Here is a 22,337-nt window from a genome sequence, read left to right on the forward strand (position 1 = left end):
CCCTGTTTTACACATAGAAGATTAAGGCATAAAAGATTAAGCATCTTGCCTCATGTTTCATGGCTGATAAGTGCCAGAACCAGGATTCAAACCCAGGTAGTCTGGCTCTCGAGCTCATATTCTTAAAGGTCAATAGCTACTGCCTCTATTTACCCAAATTTAAAGGCCCTACCTCTTCCAATTTATTATATAGTAGTTCCATCTTATCCATGATTTCACTTTCTGCAATTTCAGTTAGTCATGGTCAACCACACTCTGAAAATATTAAATGGGAAATTCCAGAAATAAACAATGCATGAATTTTAAAAGTTGTGCCATTCTGAGGAGCATGATGAAATCTCACACCATCCTGCTGTGTCCTGCCAGGACGTCCAGTGTATCCATGCTGTATTCATTCCCTGTACATTAGTCACTTAAAAGATGTCTCAACCATCAGATCATGTGTCATGGTATCACAGTGCTTGTGTTTAAGTAACTCTTATTTTGCTTAATAATGGCCCTCAAATGTAAGGGTAGTGAATTTGGATATGCCAAAGAGAAGCCGTAAAGTGCCTTCTTTAAAAAGTGAATAGGTATACACATATATGAAAAAACATAGTATATGTAGGGTTCAGTATACTGCGGTTTCAGGGATCCACTTGGAGTCTTGAAACATATCCACTGTGAATAAGAGAGACATCTATACATCTTTTGATAATCTTAACTTTACATGTCTTCTCATTTCTCAATGAAAACCTTATACAGTATTCCATAACTTATGGTGGGTATTACATTCTAAACCACCCCCTTACCCCCGCCCCGCGATAGGTGAAAATCCGCAAAGTAAGAACCTTACATTTATTTTAGTATTTATATATATTTTAAGGCTTTATAAACCATTCCCACACACTTATAAACCATTCCCAGTCCCTTATTAACCTTTCCCACTCCCTTATTAACCTTTTCCACACTTTCATAAACACTACTTATATTCTTAAACATATTCTACATTCTTAAACTATGTAACTTTAACAACATTCATATACAGTACCACAAAATCCCACAATATAGTGAAAAATCCGCGATATTTAAATATATTTTTTTAAATCCCGTGTTACAGTGAGGCTGTGATAAGTGAACCATGATTTAGAGAGGGACTACTGTTTTGGCTATGGTATAGATCTAAATAACCTAAAGAGACACAATAAAATAGTTCTTGTTTTCAGGGAGAGAAACTCTGTACAAGGACTTTGAAATGGAAGAGTAGTGTAAAAAGGACTAGTTAGATTGTTACCAAACAAAAAACAAAAAACAGGGGTTCAGCTTCCTGTGCCACAAAAGGAAAACTTGTGAGGTGAGTGCTGATGCAAAAGGAAAAAAGTTTTATTTGAATGCTACACGATCTTGGAGAATGGGAGACTCCTTGTCTCAAAGCTTATCTCCTACACAAAACCCAGACAAAACCCAGCCATCCTCAGCAAGACCAGAACAAAAGGCAGTGCTCAGAGTTCCTGTTCCATTATAAAGTACTGTCCTTTGGAGCCCTAGGTGGCTGTTAAGTGATCATCCAGGTAGTTTAGCTTGTTCCCAGCTGCTATCAGGCTTCAGGCTCCCTCCTGGAGGCTGTATATTGGCCAGTGTGACCATGGCCATGAGGCTGCTATGACCACAAGGTCATGCGCTTCTGGATGGGAGAGCATGCAAACACATAGGGTGAATGCTTCACCAGGTTAGCAAGAGATAGAGAGATTTCCTCCTGGAGGCCATGGACCATGTGACTGCTAAGGTCACATGGCCCATGAAGAGGACAGAACAGCACATCATCCTAGTGCAGATCCCAAGCAACAAGAGATGAGCGAGAGCAGAGGCAGTCCAGAGGAGCAGGAATGAGTGAGAGAGGGGTTTCTTTGTTTCCCTGGGCAAATGTGTTTTCTGTGTCCTAGGCCAGGTGCTTCCTCAGAAAGACCAATTAACTTCCTAAACTTTTCATTTTTTTGAGTGGGTCTACAACCAGTCCCTCTTTCCCCAGCCTAGACTGACAGGTTTCCTTGGTCCAGCACTTCCTCCTACCACCATTCTGATTTCTATGGGTCATGCCTTCTCCTTGTCCCACCCCCAATTAGGTACCAGAAAGGCCTGCCAGGGCTTTTCCCCTTACCCAATTATCCTTCTAGCTTTTGGAAGTATTTAGAGCATGTCCATTAATATTTCCAGTTTTCATTTTTCAGCAGGCTCAATGTAAGAACCTCCCCTCTGCCATCCCTGTGGGTTAGGGAGACTCCCCTGACTCCTCTTATCCTAGGCTGCCTGGCTTCCCTCAGGGCCTGCCTTGTGGTGGCTGCAGCAGTTCAACCATCAAGGGCAAATGCTCCATTGCAGCTGGGCTCAACCACTGCACCCACTGGGGGAGGTGGTGCGCTGCCACTGGTGGTCTCTGGGCTGGCAGTCATGGCAGATGCCACCATCAGCTGAGCCCTGGGCTCCTCACTGCACCCACCAAGGGGAACCCTCTCCTCCCTGAAGGAGCATGAAGTGTCTGGGCTTGCTGAGAAGGGGTGGCCAAGGGTATGGGCTTGTCCACTGGTAAGATTATTTGGTTGAAATGGAAAACTATAAGATCCAGACAGGTCACATGACTTAGCCAGAGTCCCACAGCCCCTTAATGGTAGAGCTATAACTAACATGAATATATCTTGCCAGCTACGTAGCTGAGTTTGGAGATGATATCTTAAGTTCAAAATGGCATGTAATGTCCTTTGCACTAACAGAATAGATCACTAGAATGCAGGATAGGACCCTTGGTAGCTTCTCAATTCGTCTCCCACCTAGTAATTTTCCACTCAGTGATCAAATAAAACCATTAGTTGTGATTGTATCAAGAGTGTTGCTCAGGCTTAACATGGTCCCTTTAGATTCCATCAGAAATGAGGCAACATGCCCTGTTTACTGTGAATAGTGGAAAACTGGGAAAGCTTTTTAAAATGGTACAAATTAATTTTTTTAGATATAAATGACTACAGTTTCTCATATATTTTCTCATGACTATTTCTGATACTATTTTTAGACCACAGTGTGGAAAATATCCTATCATTAATTCCATTGCTTTTCTTTATTCCTTCTCTGTACTTCCATTACTTTTCACATATTACTTTTACCATGACTTATTTTAAAATGTCTAATATAATGCCACTGGTATTTTAATTTTAACTACCAGCTTGCAGTCACAGTTCCTTTTTCTTATTTCAGAATTGTGCACCCTATTTCTTTTATATAATTCAGTGAAAGTTTTTATTAATTCTGACTGATTTGGGTGAGATATTCTGGTTAACAGAATGATACATACTTCTATAGTTAGCAGAATATTAATATTTATTAAATCAATATCTGATATACCAATTTTTCAAATAACTCAAACATGCTTAACCACTTAAGCTTATTTATTTATTTATTTTTAATGTTTTGTTGAGGATTTTATTTTATTTATTTTTCTATTAATTAATTTTTTAACAAGATTACTTTTTTATTTTTTATTTTATTTATCTGTTTTTAGAGAGAGGGGAAAGGAGAAAGAGAGGGAGAGAAACATCAATGTGAAGTTGCCTCTCACGTGTGCCCAACTGGGGACCTGGCATGCAACCTAGTCATGTGCCCTGACTGGGAATCAAACCAGCGACACTTGGTTCGCAGGCCGATGCTCAATCCACTGAGCCACAGCAGACAAGGCCTTATTTATTTATTTTTAAATCAGAAAACACTTACTATCTGGGTCAAGCAATGTTCTAGGTATTAGGAAGATAACAATGTCATAACTTTGCTATCCAGGGAGTTTATGGTGCTCTTGGGGAGTTAAAAAGTATCATTCAAAATGATAAGTCTCATATGATCAGGGTGAAAACATAGCATTTAGGAGACCTTTACACAAGCCTGTAACCCAGCCTTGGGAGATTAGAGAAGCAGGCAAGTCTTGTTCACTATAATTTGATCTTGGACAATTCAGAGGACAATTTGGGGTCTAATACTGCTTTATTGGAAAGAGTGTGTTATTCAAAACAGTTACCACTCTAGTATAGATTTATAAAAATGTTTGTCAAGAGTTTTAGGTGGAACAATGATAAATCCTTTTGTCTATAGAGATTGTGTTACATATTTTTTGCTTCTACCTCACCTTTGTTTCATTATCAAATTGTACAACTTTTGCTTCCATTTTGAACAGTTATCACTGCATGCCAGTCTCTGCTTTCTCCTTCAAAAATCTCTAATTTTTTGAAGACTTTTATAGATCAACTTCCATTTCATTTTTACAGGCACTCTTTATCAGTATAAACTCCTTGTCTAAGCTCCCAGGGTGGTCCTTTGTTCCGCACAGCAACTCTAGCCAAATAGAAATACTTTTTTTCCTTAGTGTAGCACTCTTTTTTCTCCAATTATATCTCACTCTAGCTAAATAGCCCATTGCTCTCTAACTCATCATGGAAGAGCTTGAAATGACAGTAATTCCTGTGTATAGGATCCCAGCATGGGAGTTTATGATGAACAAGAAAGCTAAATGAAGTACCAACTACATTTTTGGTAACCACAGTATTACTGCTGGATAAAGATGTCCTGAGGTCATGACTAAGGCTGGCCTTCAATGGCATGAGGTTGGGGAACTATCTCGTTTTCTTTCTCACAGAGAAAGTCTTTTCCTCAACCTTCTACAGTATAAATCTCTACTCACTTTAGGAGAACCCCATCCCCTGTTCCCAGGAGATGTCTCAGTTCAGACATTTGTCCTATGCATTTCCTTTCACACAAGCAATCTGTGGAGTAAAATGAAGACTCAAGATCTTTTAATTTATTTACCACTCAAATCTGTGGACCCATCCTCATACCTACCAATTTTCAGTCTCTAACCCGATGCATAATGCCATTACACCTCTACTGTCCATTGAAAAATTGAATGAGATATGAAAATTAATTTTTAGAATTAATTTTGTGGCTCCTGAGGTTTACTTCAATTGGGTTTTTGCCCTCTTGATGGATTAGTAGAAAATTCTAATACTCTATTAGAGAGGTTTCACTTAAATACTCAACACTCTAGAAACAAGCATGCTCATACTTTTGTGTATGCAATTTCTAAAAGCACAATGCTAATATGTGATTTTCCAGAGTTAACACATTTACAAAGTGAATTGCTGCTCACTTTTTCAGACTCATACTGAAAAAAAAAGCAGCTGTAACTGGAACGAATGACAAAACACTAAAAAGTGAGCTGGGCAAGAAGAGGGCCCAGAACTTGCAGAGGTGCTAACATTGACACCTTTCCGTCCATGGTGCTGGCAGGTCACTTCACCTTACTGCCATCTGTGAAGATAATGACATACTAGGGAATTGTTATCTCTCTCAGAAGGTGGTTGTAATTGGCTTTTAACTGTATCTATAACTAGATAAAGAGATGGCAGCATGCACACCTGAACTTTGGTCCTCTCATTTTATCAGAGAATTGTTGAAAGGAAGGATGACAGGAAGAGAGGACCCCTCCACTGATAAATAGAGGTTACAAAACTTTAACTTTATGGGAACTTTGAGCCATAAATTCTTTAGTTCTCTAAAGAATTCAACAACAACAAAAAATAGGTCTCTTATGACCAGTCTTCTGGTCTTTTAGTAATCCATATTGACTAAAAAAAAAAATCATCTTCCCCCCACCAAAAAATACTCTTCTCACCCCAAAAGATAAAACATGTGTTTACAGCCCTGGCTGGTGTAGCTCAGTGGATTGAGCACCAGCCTGCACACCAAAGAGTCACCAGTTTGATTCCCAGTCAGGGCACGTGCCTGGGCTGCAGGCTAGGTCCCCAGTTGGGGGCGCAAGATAGGCAGCCACACATTAATGTTTCTCTCCCTTTCTTTCTCCCTTCCTTCCCTTCTCTCTAAAAATAAATAAATAAAATCTAAAAAAAAAAGTTTACAATTAAATTTCTTTGATTTCTATTTATTGTAGCATAAACAATGAACTCCTGTAAATGTGGTAGGTGTTTCCAAAGATGACTGCAACAATACCCCCCCAACAGCTCACTTAGATATAATTCACATAACATAAAATTTACCTATTTAAAGTGCAAAATCCAATGGTTTTCAGTATATTCACAAGTTGTACAACCATCAACCATAATTGAGCTTAAAACATTCTCATTCTCCTCCTCAAAACCTTAAAGCATTGCTCTCCCTATCCCATGTACCCTCTCTGCCCCAGAGCCCTAGGTAACTACTAACCTACTTCCTATCTCTATAAATGTCCCTATTATGGACATTTTATATGAATGGGATCATACAATACATGTTCTTTGGTGACTGACTTATTTTAACACAATGTTTTCAAGGTTCATCTGTGTTATTGCATGCATCAGTACTTTTTTTCCTTTTTAATGACAAATATTTTATTGCATGGACACACCATATTTTATTTATCCATTCATCAGTTAATGAACATTTGAATTGTTTCCACTTTTTTGCTATTATGAATAATGCTACTCTGAGCTTTCATTAACAAGTTTTTAATAGACATGTTTTTATTTCTCTTTGGTACATACTTACGAGTGGAATTGCAGGATTATATATTAATTGTTATGTGTAACTATTGCAGAAATTACCAGACTGTTTTCTACAGTGGCTGCATTACTTTACCTTTCCGCCAACAGTGAATGAAGTTCCAGTTTTTTCACATCTTCACCAACACTTGTTATTATCTCTTTTTTTTTTATATTTTTTTTATAGTCATCTTAGTGGGGTGAGGTATTCTCTCATTGTGGTTTTTATTTGCATTTCCTTGATGGGTAAAAGAGGAAATTTTTACAAATTTGTGAACTCTCCCCTAGAGACTTTCATGCACTGAATATGATTATATCAACCAAATACAATCACAGTTACCCACACAAAGATGGAAATGTTTAAAATGTATATATGGTACTCACATTATGAAACTTCATCAAAGTTTCCAAACTAATATCCCAGCTAGCCAGCTGTCATCTTACCTCCCATAGCTGTGCAAGAGCCAGTTTTCCTGACAGGCCTTAATAATTTCCATTCTTACACTTAGCATACACTTAGTAAGAATAAACAACACAATATACTATCGTCATCCCTTTCATATAAATAACAGTAACATTATGTAGGGGAAAGAAACCTCCAAGCCCATGTAAGTTTTTTCACTTTAATCAAAATATGCACAGCTCCAGTGCTTAAGATTTTAGACATGAGTGCCTGTTCTTTCCAAGATTGCTTTCCAGAGAGGTTGGCATATGTGACTAATTACCAACCCAAAAGACACTTAGGCTCCAAACATCATACTTCCTGCCTCAAGAGTCCAACTCTACACAGTTACAAGTATTAATATCAGAGGCAGAAGGTTTCAGACTTGCAATTTTTTTTAAGTTTCCCAAATAGAAATGTATAATAAGCTGAATTGCTCTGATTTACATAATATCCTTTCTTCTTCCTCTCATTTAAGCACTTTAATATTTACCTTAATACTAAGCACACTTATGGCCCCCTTTGTAGTGATCCAGGTCCCCAATCTAGTAAACAAATCTATGTAATTTAGAATTTTTGACCTATGGATTCTGGACATTGTGAGGTTACAAAAGAATTTTAGACATTATGAAGTACTGAGATGTCTTGGTTGAGAACATCTAGAAACTAAATTATTTAATTGATGGAACACACCCCTCATAGCTTTCATAACCAAATTATGGAGTGTAGGTTGTTCTAGTGATGTTAAGAGGCATCTACAGGAGAAACTAAAAGAAGATACTGCAATCTCAGACACATTTGGGGTGATCAGGCTTATCTACAAAATTAGGTCTCCTCCTGGGTTGAATAGACCCTCCTACTTTTATAGGCCCCCGTGAAGATATGATCCCTTTTATTATTTGTACTGAATGGCTTTGGAATAACAAAGGAAGAAGAGTTCAGCACCTAAGATAGTTTCTTGCACAGTGTAGCTGCTCTATGTTGAGAATCTGAGATTAGAACTCTAAATTTCTAAAGTTTGATCCATGATCAAACTATATTTCTCCTAAGGAAGAATCCAAAAAATTCACTTTGGCTCATTATTTGGTATTATAGGGGGAGAGTTATTGAAAAATCTAATATTCTCTTCTGCAGTTGACTACTGCTCTTACAATAAAGAATATCAGGAAATAACAGTAACCATGAGTTATCCAAACCAGATGTCTATAATCCATTAAATGTACTAAATGTCTGATCTTTTTCATTCTGAATCATCAAGGTAGGCAGGGTTTCTAACATTCCTCTGGAGTCAGGGGAGCTGTGCCCACAGGTAACTCTTGAATGCCTTTGAAGGGAAATGCTCTAAGAGCAGACAGAAGGAAGCACACATCTAAAATATATGACAGTAATAGCTGTTCTTTGTCCATTGACAATCAGATACACATGGCCCACTCCTGTTTTACATCGTTGCTGGTAATTGTGCATGGGTGTGGAATCTCATTGGAGGTGTGTTGTTGCTGGTAATTGTGCATGGATGTGGAATCTCATTGGAGGTAATGTATTAGATACATTACTAAGAAAATCTTAAATAGAACAGTATTTCACTGCTGCAGCTAGACTAAACCTTCCCTGAATCACTGCAATATTCAGCTAATATAAAGCACCAGAAACCAAAACACAGCACTTCCTTGGCACACCTAATCCTCAGATACTGGCAAATCAAGCTGTAAAATTTGACAAGCAACAGAACTCAAATGCTCAATGATTTCTTAAATCTGATGATTATTAATGATCTTTCCATATTTACAAAATATCTCTGTGGAAACATCAGTGATGACATTAATAATATTTACTTTGAACCTGCCTGTGTTGTTGGAATACTGAGTTTGGCAATAAATCTTCCTTTGTAGTCCTATCAAGTGAAAATTGTCAATGATCTCACTGCATGTGCAGAATTGCCAGATGATTACAACCAATAGCAGAGTTTTCTGACCATTGGAAATAAGTGGCTGTGTGTGTGTGTTTTTATGTGGAGAAAGAGAGAGAGAGATTTATTCATATTACTAAGATTGCCTAGAGCTTAAGTTAGGGTTTTCAAGTTAAAATTAAGTGTACTACTTTTTAAATATTTTTCTATATAATTTTAACTAAAGGTTAGTTCTTTGTTAAGAAATTAAGAGCTGACTCCAGTTCTATCTTGTTTATTAATAATGATAGCTTTGGAAATTTAGGCCATAATTTTGGGAGGCTACACCTTAAGTGGGAATATTTCTTGGTACCAGATATGAAGCCAGTGTCTCAAACTCAGGAGATGAATGACTGTCCTCAGCACAACTCATATCAACATTAACTTAAGATATCTTGTAAATTTTCATTGCCTAAGTGCATGAGGATATTGCTAAATAAAATACAGTAGTCCCTCTCTATATCACGGTTCACTTATTGTGGTCTCAATGTATCGTGGGATTTTTAAAAATATTATATTTACTTATTTATTGCAGATTTTTCTCTATATCGCAGGATTTTGCAGTACTGTATGCATATGTTGTTAAAGTTACATAGGTTTAAGAATGTAGAATAAATGTAAGATTCCTACTTCATGAGGGGGTCTAGAAGGTAACACCCGCAATAAGTGAGGGAATACTGTACCATCTTTTCTTCTGTCAAATAAATTTTGTTTGGGTTTTATTCTTTTTGTGTAATTGTAAATACCACCAAATATATCTTATACGTTTTAGCAGCTGATGATCAGAAAACTCCTTCTCTTTTTGACAGTCTCACTGTTTTTCCTTATTTCTTCTGAAATATTAGCCCTGTTTCACTTGCTACCCTTTGTATTCATAGAAAGATGTTCTTGATGTCACAGATGCTCATGTGCTTCCACATGGTAATAGAGACTGATGAAAGATAGAAGCTTCCTCTTCTTGCACATCTCCTGGAAAGTTAACTGCTGGCTTGCTCAACTGTTCACAGTTCTGCTTCTTTACTCTCCGGAATTTTGTGGTCCCACAGATCAAAATGATTTACTTTGCCACTGAGGGCCACAAGCTAGGTTGATTAACTAACTGCTTCTACAGTACTTGCAGTGTAAGTAGCAGCACCATAGGTCTTCCTTAAGAAGTCTTCACCACATTTCTTTGCCTGTTTTCCCATCTCCACATGGAAGCTGATTGGCTGGCCTTCTGGTATCTGTCATTGTACATTTCCAACCCTGCAGACCTAATGCTACTCAAAGCCTGGCTTCAGTGTTGATGCGGTGGCTATGTTCCAGCTCACTGCTCATGACTTAGACTTGCCAATTGATGCATAAGAGGTGTTGAGAAAACTATTTAAGAAGCTACTTGCAGTAGCTATTGCCAGTCTGTATCTCAGCCATATTTGCACTTAAATATGGTACTTAGTCTATAACCTTTAACCAATTCTTCAGCTTGACACAGTGTTGATGCCACCTTGGATGGGATTCACTCTGACTACTACTCTTTAAGTAGAAAATGTATAAACCAGACCATGTGCATTTTTTAATGTCACTTACACCTCAGGGTGTGGATACATCTTTGTGCATTTGTATTCTCCTGCAGCAGTTGTCACCACATCATTTGTCATATAACTGACAAAGAACTGAAAGTTCCAGCTGTCCCTAGTGATTCAGTTAGCTCCAACTAAGTAAGAAGCCTCTAGTGAGCATAACACCAGGTTCTCCAAGAAAGATATACAGGAGAAATGGAAGACAAGGTACCTGCTTTTGAGGCATTGGTGATTTACTCTCAGAGTCACAACAGACTTACAAAAGAGATTTCAAACATTTAAAATGCATATTTTATATTGCATATGTACACCAAGGCCACAGAAGTGCCAAGGGCAGATACAGGATGAATGAGCAAATAGTACATGTAAGGTTCATCTAAAAAGATTTTTTAGAGGAATTTAATGTTAAGCTATGTTTATAAGGCAGTAGTACTTGTACAGAGGAGGAAAACAAGTATTCAGGAGAGAAGTAATCACATGTAAAAAAGGCATTGGTGGTTGTGAGAATATAGGTCGCCTTGTGGAGGGCAGCATGCAGATTTGTTTGGGGTAAATGATGATTTCAGGAGGAAGATGGAAACTGAGATTTCTAGGATGGTAAAGCAAGATGGAGAGCATCAACACCATGTGCAGGAGTTGAATCTGGTAATTCAGCACTGGATGATTCGAAGCAAGGGAGAGCTATAGTTTTTTGTTTTACCTTTGCCAGGCATTGTGGAATTAGTTACTTTCTTGACCTTTACCAGTTGGAGCCATTTCTTTCTCATGGCCCTTATAGACAGTAAAGGTCTAATTAGGAGAGAAAACTACATAGTAACTTGAACAGGGAAAGTTAAACGTAAAGAATTATTATTTATAACAGGATTGAAACAACAAGAAATTAGCTAATGAAAAAATAAAGAGCTCTGAAAGAGATAAGAAAATCAGAAATAAGGAGTAGCCACTACCCTTAGAGCTTAGAGTGTCCAATGACACTTTACACCCACCTCAGGGCCGAGATCCAGACCTTAATAGAGAGGGAGGAGCTGTAACCCACTGAATAACAGAAAAGTCATTGTGGTGCGACAGTGGTGTAACTTGCTGGAAATCTGCCCTTGAGTGTCAGAAAAAGCTGTTTACAAAAAGGCATGTCATATTCTACAATATCTCTGCAAAACCCTTAACTGACAAAGCTTAATGTCATACTAGTTGACAAAGAAAAAGTATTTTAAAAGCCCATCTCGTCCAGCCAAGATGGAGGCTTGGACTGACATGCTTGGTCTCCCTCTACAACTAAAAAGGAATACAACCACCTCAAAACAAAAGATATCTAGAAATTCCAGAAAATAAAACTACATGGAAGACCAATGTATGAAGTTATAAACCAGCGGTGCTCGTCCAGACAGGTACGAGGGGAGAGAAAATGTGATGCTGTCTACAGTCACAGTGGGAATAGCAGCGGGACTGCGAGAAATGTCAGGGGAACAATCCCGGCTGCAGTCAACTCCCGACAGCTCGCAATCCCAACACTGGGAAAGGCAGCACCCCCCCCCCCATTGCCTTGGACAGTGAGGCCCAGAGGGCAGGGGGATATATCCTGGTCTCTCAGCAGAGAGTAATGGCAGGAATCCATCTTGGACCCCTGCCCCCACACAAACCACCACAGTGCGGCAAAAAAGGTCGCCGGTGGCCGCTGTCACCAGGTAGTGATGACTGCACGGGGCTCTGTCCCCTATAACCTGCCCAGGAAGCAAAGCTAAACACAAATCTGTCAGAATGAAGCAGACAACAATTGAAATCCCATTGACACAGCTCACCAGGCAACAGATGTGAAATCTGACAGAGGAACAAATAAAAAACCTTTCTGAGGCTCAGTTCAGAGCTATAGTTATAAGGCAGCTTACAGAATTAACAAAAGATTTGGAACAAGATAGGGAAGGAATGAAAGCTACTCATACTGAAATGAACGAAAACACATACGAGACAAGTGGTGAGGAAATAAAATCCAGAGATCAAATCAACAAACTGGAACACGGGGAAGGAACAAACAGTCAACCAGTGCAGAAAGAGGAAACAAAAAGTAAGGAAAGTGAGGAGAGGATCAGAAACCTCTGGGACAGCTATAAGTGAATGAACATTCAAATAATTGGATTGCCAGAGGGTGAAGAAGAAGAACTAGAAATTGAAAAATTATGTGAAAAAATAATGAAGCAGAACTTCCCTAACTTGGGAAAGGAAATAGACTTACAGGTCCAGGAAGCACAGAGAGTTCCAGAAAAACTGGACCCAGGCAGGGAGAACCACTCTAAGACACATTATAATCAAAATGTCAAAAATTAAAGATAAAGAGAGAATCTTAAAAGCAGCAAGAGAGAAGAAAAGAATCATGTACAAAGGGGTCCCAATTAGGCTATCAGCTGACTTCTCAAGGGAGACCCTGCAGGCAAGAAGGGACTAGCAAGAAATATTCAAAGTAATGAAAATCAAAAACCTACAGCCATGAATACGCTATCCAGCGAAACTGTCATTCAGAATAGAAGGGCAGAGAGAGTGCTTCCAGGACAAAGTAAAACTGAAGGAGTTCATTAGATCCAAACCACTATTATATGAGATGTTAAAGGGACTGGTTTAGAAAAAGGAGGATCAAAACAATGAATACTAAAATGAAAACTGCAGCACAAGAACCAACAACAGAAGCTAGGGAATTGAAACAAAGGCAAACTAAATAGGCAACGAGAGTGAAAAAAGAACTAAGGTATGGGAAATATATTGGGGGGAGGTCAGCAGGAAGGGGTAAGGGGGAAAGGGAGGGAGATGGTACAGGAATTAAGAAGCATAGTAGGAAGGAATGGAGTAGACAGAAAGAGATTGAGAAGAACTATATGCACAACCAATGGACATGGACTAAAAAGGGGACAACGGAAGGGAGGGGGGCCACCGGGTGGAGGGGAGCAAGAGGAAAAGAAATTGGGACAACACTAACAGCATAATCAATAAAACATTTTTTTTTTAATCTCAATTTTAGCAGAGCAGGTGATGAAGTATGATTTGCAGCTGAGGTCATAAATTAATAACTGGAAAATCTTGAATTCTCATTTTTTGAGAATTTACTGATGTCCTCTTATTTTTTAAATATTAAACCATATTCAATATGCTTTTTAAACTAATCACCAGTGTCCTACCCCTCCACCCAACTTCATCTTTTCAGAGATCCTGATAAATCCTTGGAAGGAGCCCAACCCATAATTGAGAATCAGTAGTCTAAATAAACTAACATGCTTATCTTTCCTAAGACTACCAATCACCTCTACATACAAAGGATGAAGAAAGAATGGTTTTATCATTTTTTGTGAAAAAGTTCTGGGGATGCAGGTTGGTTTGCTGTAAATACACTATGGCCGCAATTTGATACGATTCCTAAAAAACACAAATGCAATCTTAGAATATATAGATAAGGGTATAGATATGGGAACTATGAATAGTATATAGCTAATTGGATAATCTCAATAATGCTTTGAGCACCTCCGATAAATGTTTTATCGTGCTTAGGCTGCTGATGATGATAATGACAATGATGATAATGTAGTCTAGAGAAAATTTTTAGTGCTATGAGAGGCTTTTGAAAGCTCAATCCTGATTAAGGCTTCTATTTTAGTTGTCTGAAAGTTATTCAGTTTCTCAAAGTCAGATACTCTCTGGAAAATATCAATCTTGAATGCTAGGTAAACATTTAGAAGAATAATTTGGTGATTTCTCCTTTGTCCCAAGTTCCTAGATTATATTCAACATGTCTAACTTTCTAGGGAAAGAACATTCATTCCAGTATGCAAATGGTAAATGAGCACCTACTTGGTAACAGGCATTTTATGGCTGGAAAAACCACTGGTAAACTACGAGCAACCATAATTTAAAAATAAAGGAATCCACTGTGGTGTCTGGTCAAGATGGCGGCGTGGGTAAAGACTGTACTTGGATCCTCCAACGAACAACATCAAAATTACAACTAAACCGCAGAACAACCATAATTCAGAACCACCTGAAATCTAGCTAAACAGAAGTCCTATACCTAAGGATATAAAGAAGCCACATTAAGACTAGTAGAAATGGGAGAAAAATGAAACAGGCTGGTCCCATACCCACGTGTGCCAGCTAAAAATTGGAAGGAATATCTTCAGCTGTGGAGGTAACCCCTGAGCAGGGAGTGGCCCCTGTCTTATACCAGGCCCCTAGACCAGGGTTTCAGTGTAAGGAAAAGAAGCCCCCATAACCCTTGGCTATGAAAACCAGCTGGGATTGTGACTGAGTGAGACAGAGGGCTACTGGAATCCCAAATGTTTCTCTTAAAGGGTTCACACACTGACTTATTCAGACTCAGTTGTTCCGAGTTCTGATACTGCGGTAGCAGTTCAAACGTGCCAGGGACACACTAGGAGTAACTAAATGTCCTGTATTGGGATGAGAGCTTGGGTGGGCAGGGAAGGGCAGCTTTCTCCCAGACAGAAATGCTAGCAGAGGCCACCATTTCCTTGCTGAGCCCTCCCCTGACAGAGCCTGCAGGCTGGTACCATATCTGAGACTCCATCAACCTGGTTAACACGTCTTATCTGCCCTGATTATTCCCTTAGATGCTGCCCCCCCCCAACTTTTAGGCCCACCCAAGCCATTTCCAGTGACTTTTTTATACAAATGGCCTGTTTTGGCTCATGCTGCAGACTTTCCTAAAATCTCTCAGACAAGTAGTATCTGGACTTTGCATACCCTGTACTTCTTGCTGTGTGGCCTCAGGCTCAGCACTAGGGGCAGCCAGCCTTGGTTCACAGCTTAGCATCTTCCTGGCACCTCTAAACCCAGCACAAATAGCAGCAACATTCAGATCTTTTTGTAGCTCATGCCAAGTGACCCTAGGCAGGGTTCATGGGGAGGCTGATCTTAGCCTGCACCTTCCAGGAGGCTCTAGAACCAAAACTGCTGGTAAACAGTTCCAGACCATGCCAATCACCACCCAAACACCTCTAATGAGCAACACACTTAAGGCATGGACTCAGTAGGCACAAGAACCCTGCTGAAGAGAGTCTTTCTACATGGAGTTGGCCCCGGAATAGCAGGTCCTCCACAGTGGTTGTGTTATGGCTGATCAGCCTGGGGAAAAATACCTCCCATTGACATGCCATTTTCAATTAAGTCTTAACTACAACAGGTAGGTGCACACAGCCCACACAGAGGAACAAGGTGCATCTAGAGCACCCAGCTCCCATGACTGGGGAGACTGTACCACTAAGCCCTTCAGGATAGGATACCTGCTATGTAAGGCCACTCTACCAAGACTGGGAGACATAACAGCTTTACCTAATACATAGAAACAAACCCAAGGAGACAGCCAAAATGAGGAGACAAAGAAACATATCTGAAGTGAAGGAACAGGACTAATTTCATAAAAATAACTAAGCAATATGGATACAAGCAATCTACCAGATGCAGAGCTCAAAACACTCGTTATAAGGATACTCAATGATCTCAGTGAGAAATCAATAAAGAGACGAGGAACATAAAAATGGAGATAGAAACATAAAAGAACCAGTCAGAAATTAAAAATACAATAACTAAAATGAAGAATACATTACAGGGAATCAACAGTAAAGTAGATAAAGCAAAGGATCAAATCAGCAATTTAGAAGAAAGGAAGCAGAAAACATCCAATCAGAACAGCAAAAAGAAAAAGAATCCCAAAAAATGAGGATAATTTAAGGAAAAAAGATACATAAGTCCAGGAAGTTCAGAGAGTCCAAAACAAGATGAACCCAAAGAGTCCTACACCAAGACACAGCATAATTAAAATGGCAAAGTCAAAAGAAAAAGCTAAAATAGTTCATCACCAGCAAACCAGTAGTATAAGAAATGTTAAAAGTTCTTTTTTCAGAATAAGAAAAAGAAATGAAAAATATGAATAATAAAATGGCGAGAAATACAAACCTGTCAACAATTACTTTAAATGCAAATGGAGTAAATGCTCCAATCAAAAGACACAGTATGACTAGACAGACATGCTGCATCTCCCTCCACAACTGAGAAGGAATACAGCTACCTCAAACCTAGAGACAACCAGAAGTTCCAGAAAACTGAGCTGCATAGAAGTCCAACAAACAAAGATATAAAGAAGAAACACTCATCTAGACAGGTAAGAGGGGTGGAGCCGGGGCAGAAAAGATTTCGTGTGGTGGTGCCAGCAGTGGTGGCAGCAGCAGCATGCTGGAAAGCACAGTCATACATTTTAAAAAGTCAGGACGGACACCTGGGGAGTGCTCCCAGTACCAGACCAGACCATGCAGCTCACAGTCCCAGCCCCGGGGGAAATCAAGCTTCATTGCTTCTGACTGTGTAAACCAATGGGGGTTGAAGCAAAGGAAAAAACTGTAGGTCTCTCAGCAGAGTCTGCCTGTTTAAAGGGTCCCCACAGTACTAAAACACCTGCAGACCCACCCACTCTGGGAACGACAGCCAGGGCAACAACTACAGAGTTACCAGTCCCATACAAAGTGGGAGAAGTGCCTGGAAAAGGGGCGAGTGCTGAGCAAGCAACATTGTTCCCTCTCAGACCCCTCCCCCACATACAGCGCCACAACGTGGTGAAAGAGGTCACCCTCTACTGATGAGAAACCTAAGTCTCTGCCCCTTACAACTTAACAGGAGCAACAGCTCTACCTAAGACACAGACACAAACACAGGAGCCTGTCAGAATGAAGAGACAGAGAAGTACGGCCCAAAAGGGAGAACAGACCAACATTCCAGTGGGAGAACTAAGTGATGAAAATGTAACCAACCTAACAGACGCAGAGTTCAAAACACTAGTGGTAAAGATACTCACAAGCTTGATAGATATGCTTAAGTACAGCAAACACATAAGGGAAGAAGTGAAGGTTATGCTAAATGAAACAAAGGAAAATTCACACATAACCAATGGTGAAGGGAAGAAAACCGGCGTTCAAATCAATGATTTGAAACATAAGGAAGAAAAAAAACAGTCAACCAGTACAGAATGAGGGAACAAGAATTTTAAAAAATGAGGAGAGACTTAGGAACCTCTGGGACAACTTTAAACATGCCAACATACAAACCATAGAAGTACCAGAAAGAGAAGAGAAAGGACAAGAAATTGAAAAATTGTGTGAGAAAATAATGAAGGAAAACTCCCCACATTTGGGGAAGGAAATAGACATACAAGTTCAGGAAGCACAGAGAGTCCCAAACAAGCTAGGCCCAAAAGGGACCACACCAAGACACATCATAATTAAAATGCCAAAGGTGAAAGATAAAGAGAGAATCTTAAAAGTAGCAAGAGAAAAGCAGAGTTACCTACAAAGGGGTGCCTATAAGACTATCAGCTGATTTTTCAAAAGAAACTTGGCAGGCAATAAGGAACTGGCAAGAAGTATGCAAGGTGATGAAAAGCATGGACTTACAACCAAGATTACTCTACCCAGCAAAGCTACTATTTAGAATTGAAGGGCAGATAAACTGCTTCCCAGACAAGGTAAAGCTAAAGGAGCTCATCATCACCAAGCTATTATTATATGAAATGTCAAAGGGACTTACTTAAGAAAAAGAAGATCAAAATTATGAACATTAAAATGGCAACAAACTCACAACTATCAACAATTGAATCTAAAAAATAAAAACAAAATCCAACTAAGCAAACCAGAATAGGAACAGAATTGTAGGTATGTCTGGGCATCATTCGGAGAAATGGAGAAATTGTGCAGGGATTAAGAAGAATAATTGGTAAATACAAAATAGACAGGGGGAAGAATAATATAGGAAAGGGTGAAGCCAAAGAACATATATGCATGACCCATAGACATGAACTAAGGGAGGGTGGGATTGTTAGAGAGAAGGGGAGTACTGGGCAGAGGGAAGCAAAGGGGAAAAATTTGAAACTGCCATAACAAGATAATAAAATATACTTTAAAAAAATAGACACAGTATGGCTGAATGCATAACAAAACAAGACCCTCACATATGCTGCCTATAAGAGATTCACTTCAGATTGAAAGACACAGACTAAGAGTAGAGAGATGAAAAAACATACTTCTGAAAATGAAAACAAAATAAACTGGGGTAGCAATACTTATAACAGACAAAATAAACTTTTAAACAAAGGCTATACAAGGAAGACCATGCTGGCACCTTGATCTCAGACTGCCAAACTCCAAAACTGAGAAGATACATTTCTATTGTTTAAGTCACCCAGTCTATGGTGTTTTTTATGGCAGCTTGAGCTGACTAGTACATATCGTGATCGTATGTTTCATTTAAAAATGTTTATTAGCCATTGGAATTTACATATCTGCTTTAGAAAGTGAAGAAGACCTCAGTGAGGAAACGAAGATATTTGTTATATGTGCTTATACAAGTTTAACCAGTGCTGTATTAGATTCCCTGAATTATGTAGGTGCATAGCAAGGGCTGTTGACACTAACAAAGTACTCTTTATAGTTCCTTCAGTTTTAAATGATAGCCTTTCTGGATAGAGTAGTTTTGGTTGTATGTCCTTGCTTTTCATCACTTTGAATATTTTATGCCAGTCCCTTCTGGCCTGAAATGTTTCTGCTGAGAAATTAGGTGACACTTTTATGGAAACTCCTTTATAGGTAGCTAACTATCTCTCTCTTGCTGCTTTTAAGATTCTCTCTTTATCTTTAACCTTTGCCATTTTACTTATGATGTGTCTTGATGTGGGCCTCTTTGGGTTTATTTTGATTGGGACTTTATGCTTCCTGAACTTGTGTGACTTTTTCCTTCACCAGGATAGATAACTTTTCAGCCATTATTTATTCAAACAAGTTTTCTATCTCTTGTTCATTCTCTGCTCCTTCTGGTACCCTATGATGTGGGTGTTGATATGTTTGATGTTCTTTCAGAAGTCCGTTAGACTTTTCTTTCATTTTTTTAAATTCTCTTTTCTTTTTGATGCTCTGCTTAGGTGCTTACTATTATCTTTTTTGTTCTCTCAATTGCTGATTTGATCCTCTGCTTAATCTAACATGCTGTTGATTTTGTCTAATGTAGTGTTCATTTCAGATATAGTAGTCTTCATTTCCACTGGGTTTGAGGGTTTTTTTTATGGTTTCTATGTTTTTTTAAAGCTTACTATCTGTTTAAGTTCTCACTGAGATCATCCATTCTTCCCCTGAGGCCCTTGAGCATCTTTATAACCATTGTTTTAAACTCTGCATCTGGTATCTTGGTTGCTTCCATTTCATTTATTCTTTTTCTGGAAATTTACCTTATCCATTATTTGCGGCATATTTCTTTGTCTCACCCTGGCTGGTTTGGCTCAGTGGATTGAGCGTCGGCCTGCGAGCTAAGTGTCGCTGGTTCGATCTTCCAGTCAGGGCACATCAGAGAAGGAAAACTCTGACTCCAAAAAACCTCCGCTGCCTTGCGGCATACCTCTTTAGGGGAAAGGCTAAGGAAGTAAACCCCGACAGAAAATCCGGAGCCGGAGTCCCTAAGGCGGTTTGACGTTGTAGTCAACACCGGCAACTCCTGCGGCGCACCTGAAGCCAAGCTGTATTGACTCCGTCTTTCCCTTGGATCCTTCAGCTGCGAAGAGAGGGGGGGGTCTGCTGCATGGGCAACAGCAGATCCTCCATATCACCCTGCCCAGGCTCTGTAGCTTCAGCTTCACTGGAGAGGACACTCCAGCGTCATCGCAAGATGTCGATTCAACACGGGAGGAGACAGATACCGTGTCACTCCCGAGTTGGACTGCACAGCCATTCTCGGCGGTGCAGATAGACTCTTAAGAAGCTACACCATCGTCTCTCGAGACGGACGGCTGCCAACGATTTCTTCGTCTCCCAATTTTGTCTCTGGTTATTAGGTAGATCTTATATGACTTACAAACTTGTAATGGTGTCTTGTTGGGCTCAGTAACACAATCTTCCAGATCACCTAAACTAGGTGCTCTAGGAATGTCTCTTGTGTGGGTTATATGCACTCTCTTGTTGTAGTTGAGTCTTTAGCACTGTTGGCCCTTTTGTGAATGGAGTTAATCTTTCAGTCTGGCTGACTCACTATAAGGGTAAACCTTGATCACTGTGTATGAGTTGCTGTGTAGGGACTGCCCTCTGAGACAGAGTTGTTCCCAGCAGGACCTGGTGCTTGCTGGGATTCCCTTTTCCATGTGCCACTTTTGTAGCTAGTTGGACCAAGTTCTGGTGTGGTTTGAAGCCCACCACTGGTTGTGCTGGTTTGGGGCCCACTTGGATGGGGGGTCTGATATGGGTTGATGTTAGACTTGTGTAACCAGCTTTGGGCTACCTATCTGGAGCTACCACTCTATTCACTATCTTTGTCTGAATCTACTGGGGCTTTGTGTATATGGGAGCGGCCAATATGTTTACAAGCATGGGCTTCTTCCAGCTCAGAGCTGCAGGCAGATCTATAAAAGGTCTGAGGCCTCCTGAGGTCCACCTCCACCTGCCAGATACTCTGCCTCTTGCTGAAGTTGCCTGGTCTTCCTCTAGAGCCTTCTGAAGAAAGACTGTAGAGTGGGGCCCATCTGGCCTTGACCTAGATCCTTTCATGGGTTGCTAGTTGGGACTAGTTGGTACCATACTTGGTGGCCATGCTGTCAGGCACTCAGTGAGGGGAAAGTGGCTCCTACTCCAGAGTCAAACCCCTCAGCCTCTGCCAGAGTCTCTAACCCTAGTTCCCTCAAAAGGAGCACACCACAGGTTCAGGTTTGGTGTAGCCAGCCATCCCCTCTGCAAGGGCAAGCTCAGCAGAGAGGAGCCACCTAGTCTTGGGAGGACAGATCAAAAGAGTCTCCAGTTGGGGGTGGTGCCGGCTAAGCCTGTAGGAGGTGGCCAAGCACTTTGACCCAGTCCCAGGCAATAGCCTCCGAGATAGACACACTTCAATTGTCCTAACTTTGAGCAGCACATCCTTCCCCCTGTGAATCTGAGCTCAGCACAAAAGGGCTACTGGGTTTGGGAGGGCAGATCCAAACAGTTTCCTGTTGGCGGTGGTGCCAGCAAACCTGTAAGAGCAAGGAGGGCACCCATGATGTAGCTACACAACCCAGCACCTGCCTGTCTGATTCCTGGACAGAAACCTTCTCAGGTAACATGCCCCTGCACTGCATGATTAAAGTCAGCAGGGCAAGGCCACAGAGTGGCAGGGCAGGCCAAGTGATTCAATAGATGGGGGCTGGGTGCACTGGCTGTGCACTCGGGGTGGGAAAGAATGGTTCTACTTCCAAAGCTACACAGTTCAATCACTGTCTGAGTCTCCAACAAGAGCTTCTCCAGAAAAAGAGCACCCTGGTTGCAGCCAGCAGACCCCTCTGCAGGACCCAAGCAAAGCAGAGTGGTATTACCAGTAGTTGGAGGACTGGGCAGTGTACCTCCCAATCTGGTGGGTGGAGTTAATATTTCAGGCTGGCTGACAATAAAGGTTAACCTCTATCACTGTGTATAGAGTTGTTCACAGCATGATCTGGTGCCTGCCGGGATCCCCTTTTGCATGTGCCACTTTTGTGGCTAGTTGGCATTTGGATTTCTAGCAGACTCCCTTTTCTCTCAGGCAGACTAAATCCCCACCGATTTTCACCACTAGATACTCTGCTTCCCATCTCTGTTGCTCTGGGTTGGAGAATTCTTGTGTGGGGTTGAGACCCCATGCTTCTGCGGGGAGGGCTTTTGTAGCCGAGATATCCACTCAGTTTCTTGGCCAGCCCTTTTCACATCTCTGCCCTGCTTACCAGCTCTATGTGCTTCTTCTGTAAATCTTTGGTTATAATACGTCATTTTGATGAGCCTTTAATTGGTTATTCAGATTGATTACTCTATAATTTAGCTGTA

At 40.4% G+C, this 22,337-nt stretch overlaps 1 protein-coding gene across 1 annotated transcript in view; it reads left to right on the forward strand.

Moving 5' to 3' along the window:
- LHFPL3 (LHFPL tetraspan subfamily member 3) overlaps positions 1-22,337 on the forward strand; it is a 694,186-nt gene that overhangs the window by 344,247 nt on the left and 327,602 nt on the right. The gene's annotated exons all lie outside the window — the stretch shown is intronic.

The sequence above is a fragment of the Furipterus horrens genome, unplaced genomic scaffold, assembly GCF_987537825.1.
Source record: "Furipterus horrens unplaced genomic scaffold, mFurHor1.1.pri manual_scaffold_9, whole genome shotgun sequence".
Classification (NCBI taxonomy): domain Eukaryota; kingdom Metazoa; phylum Chordata; class Mammalia; order Chiroptera; family Furipteridae; genus Furipterus; species Furipterus horrens.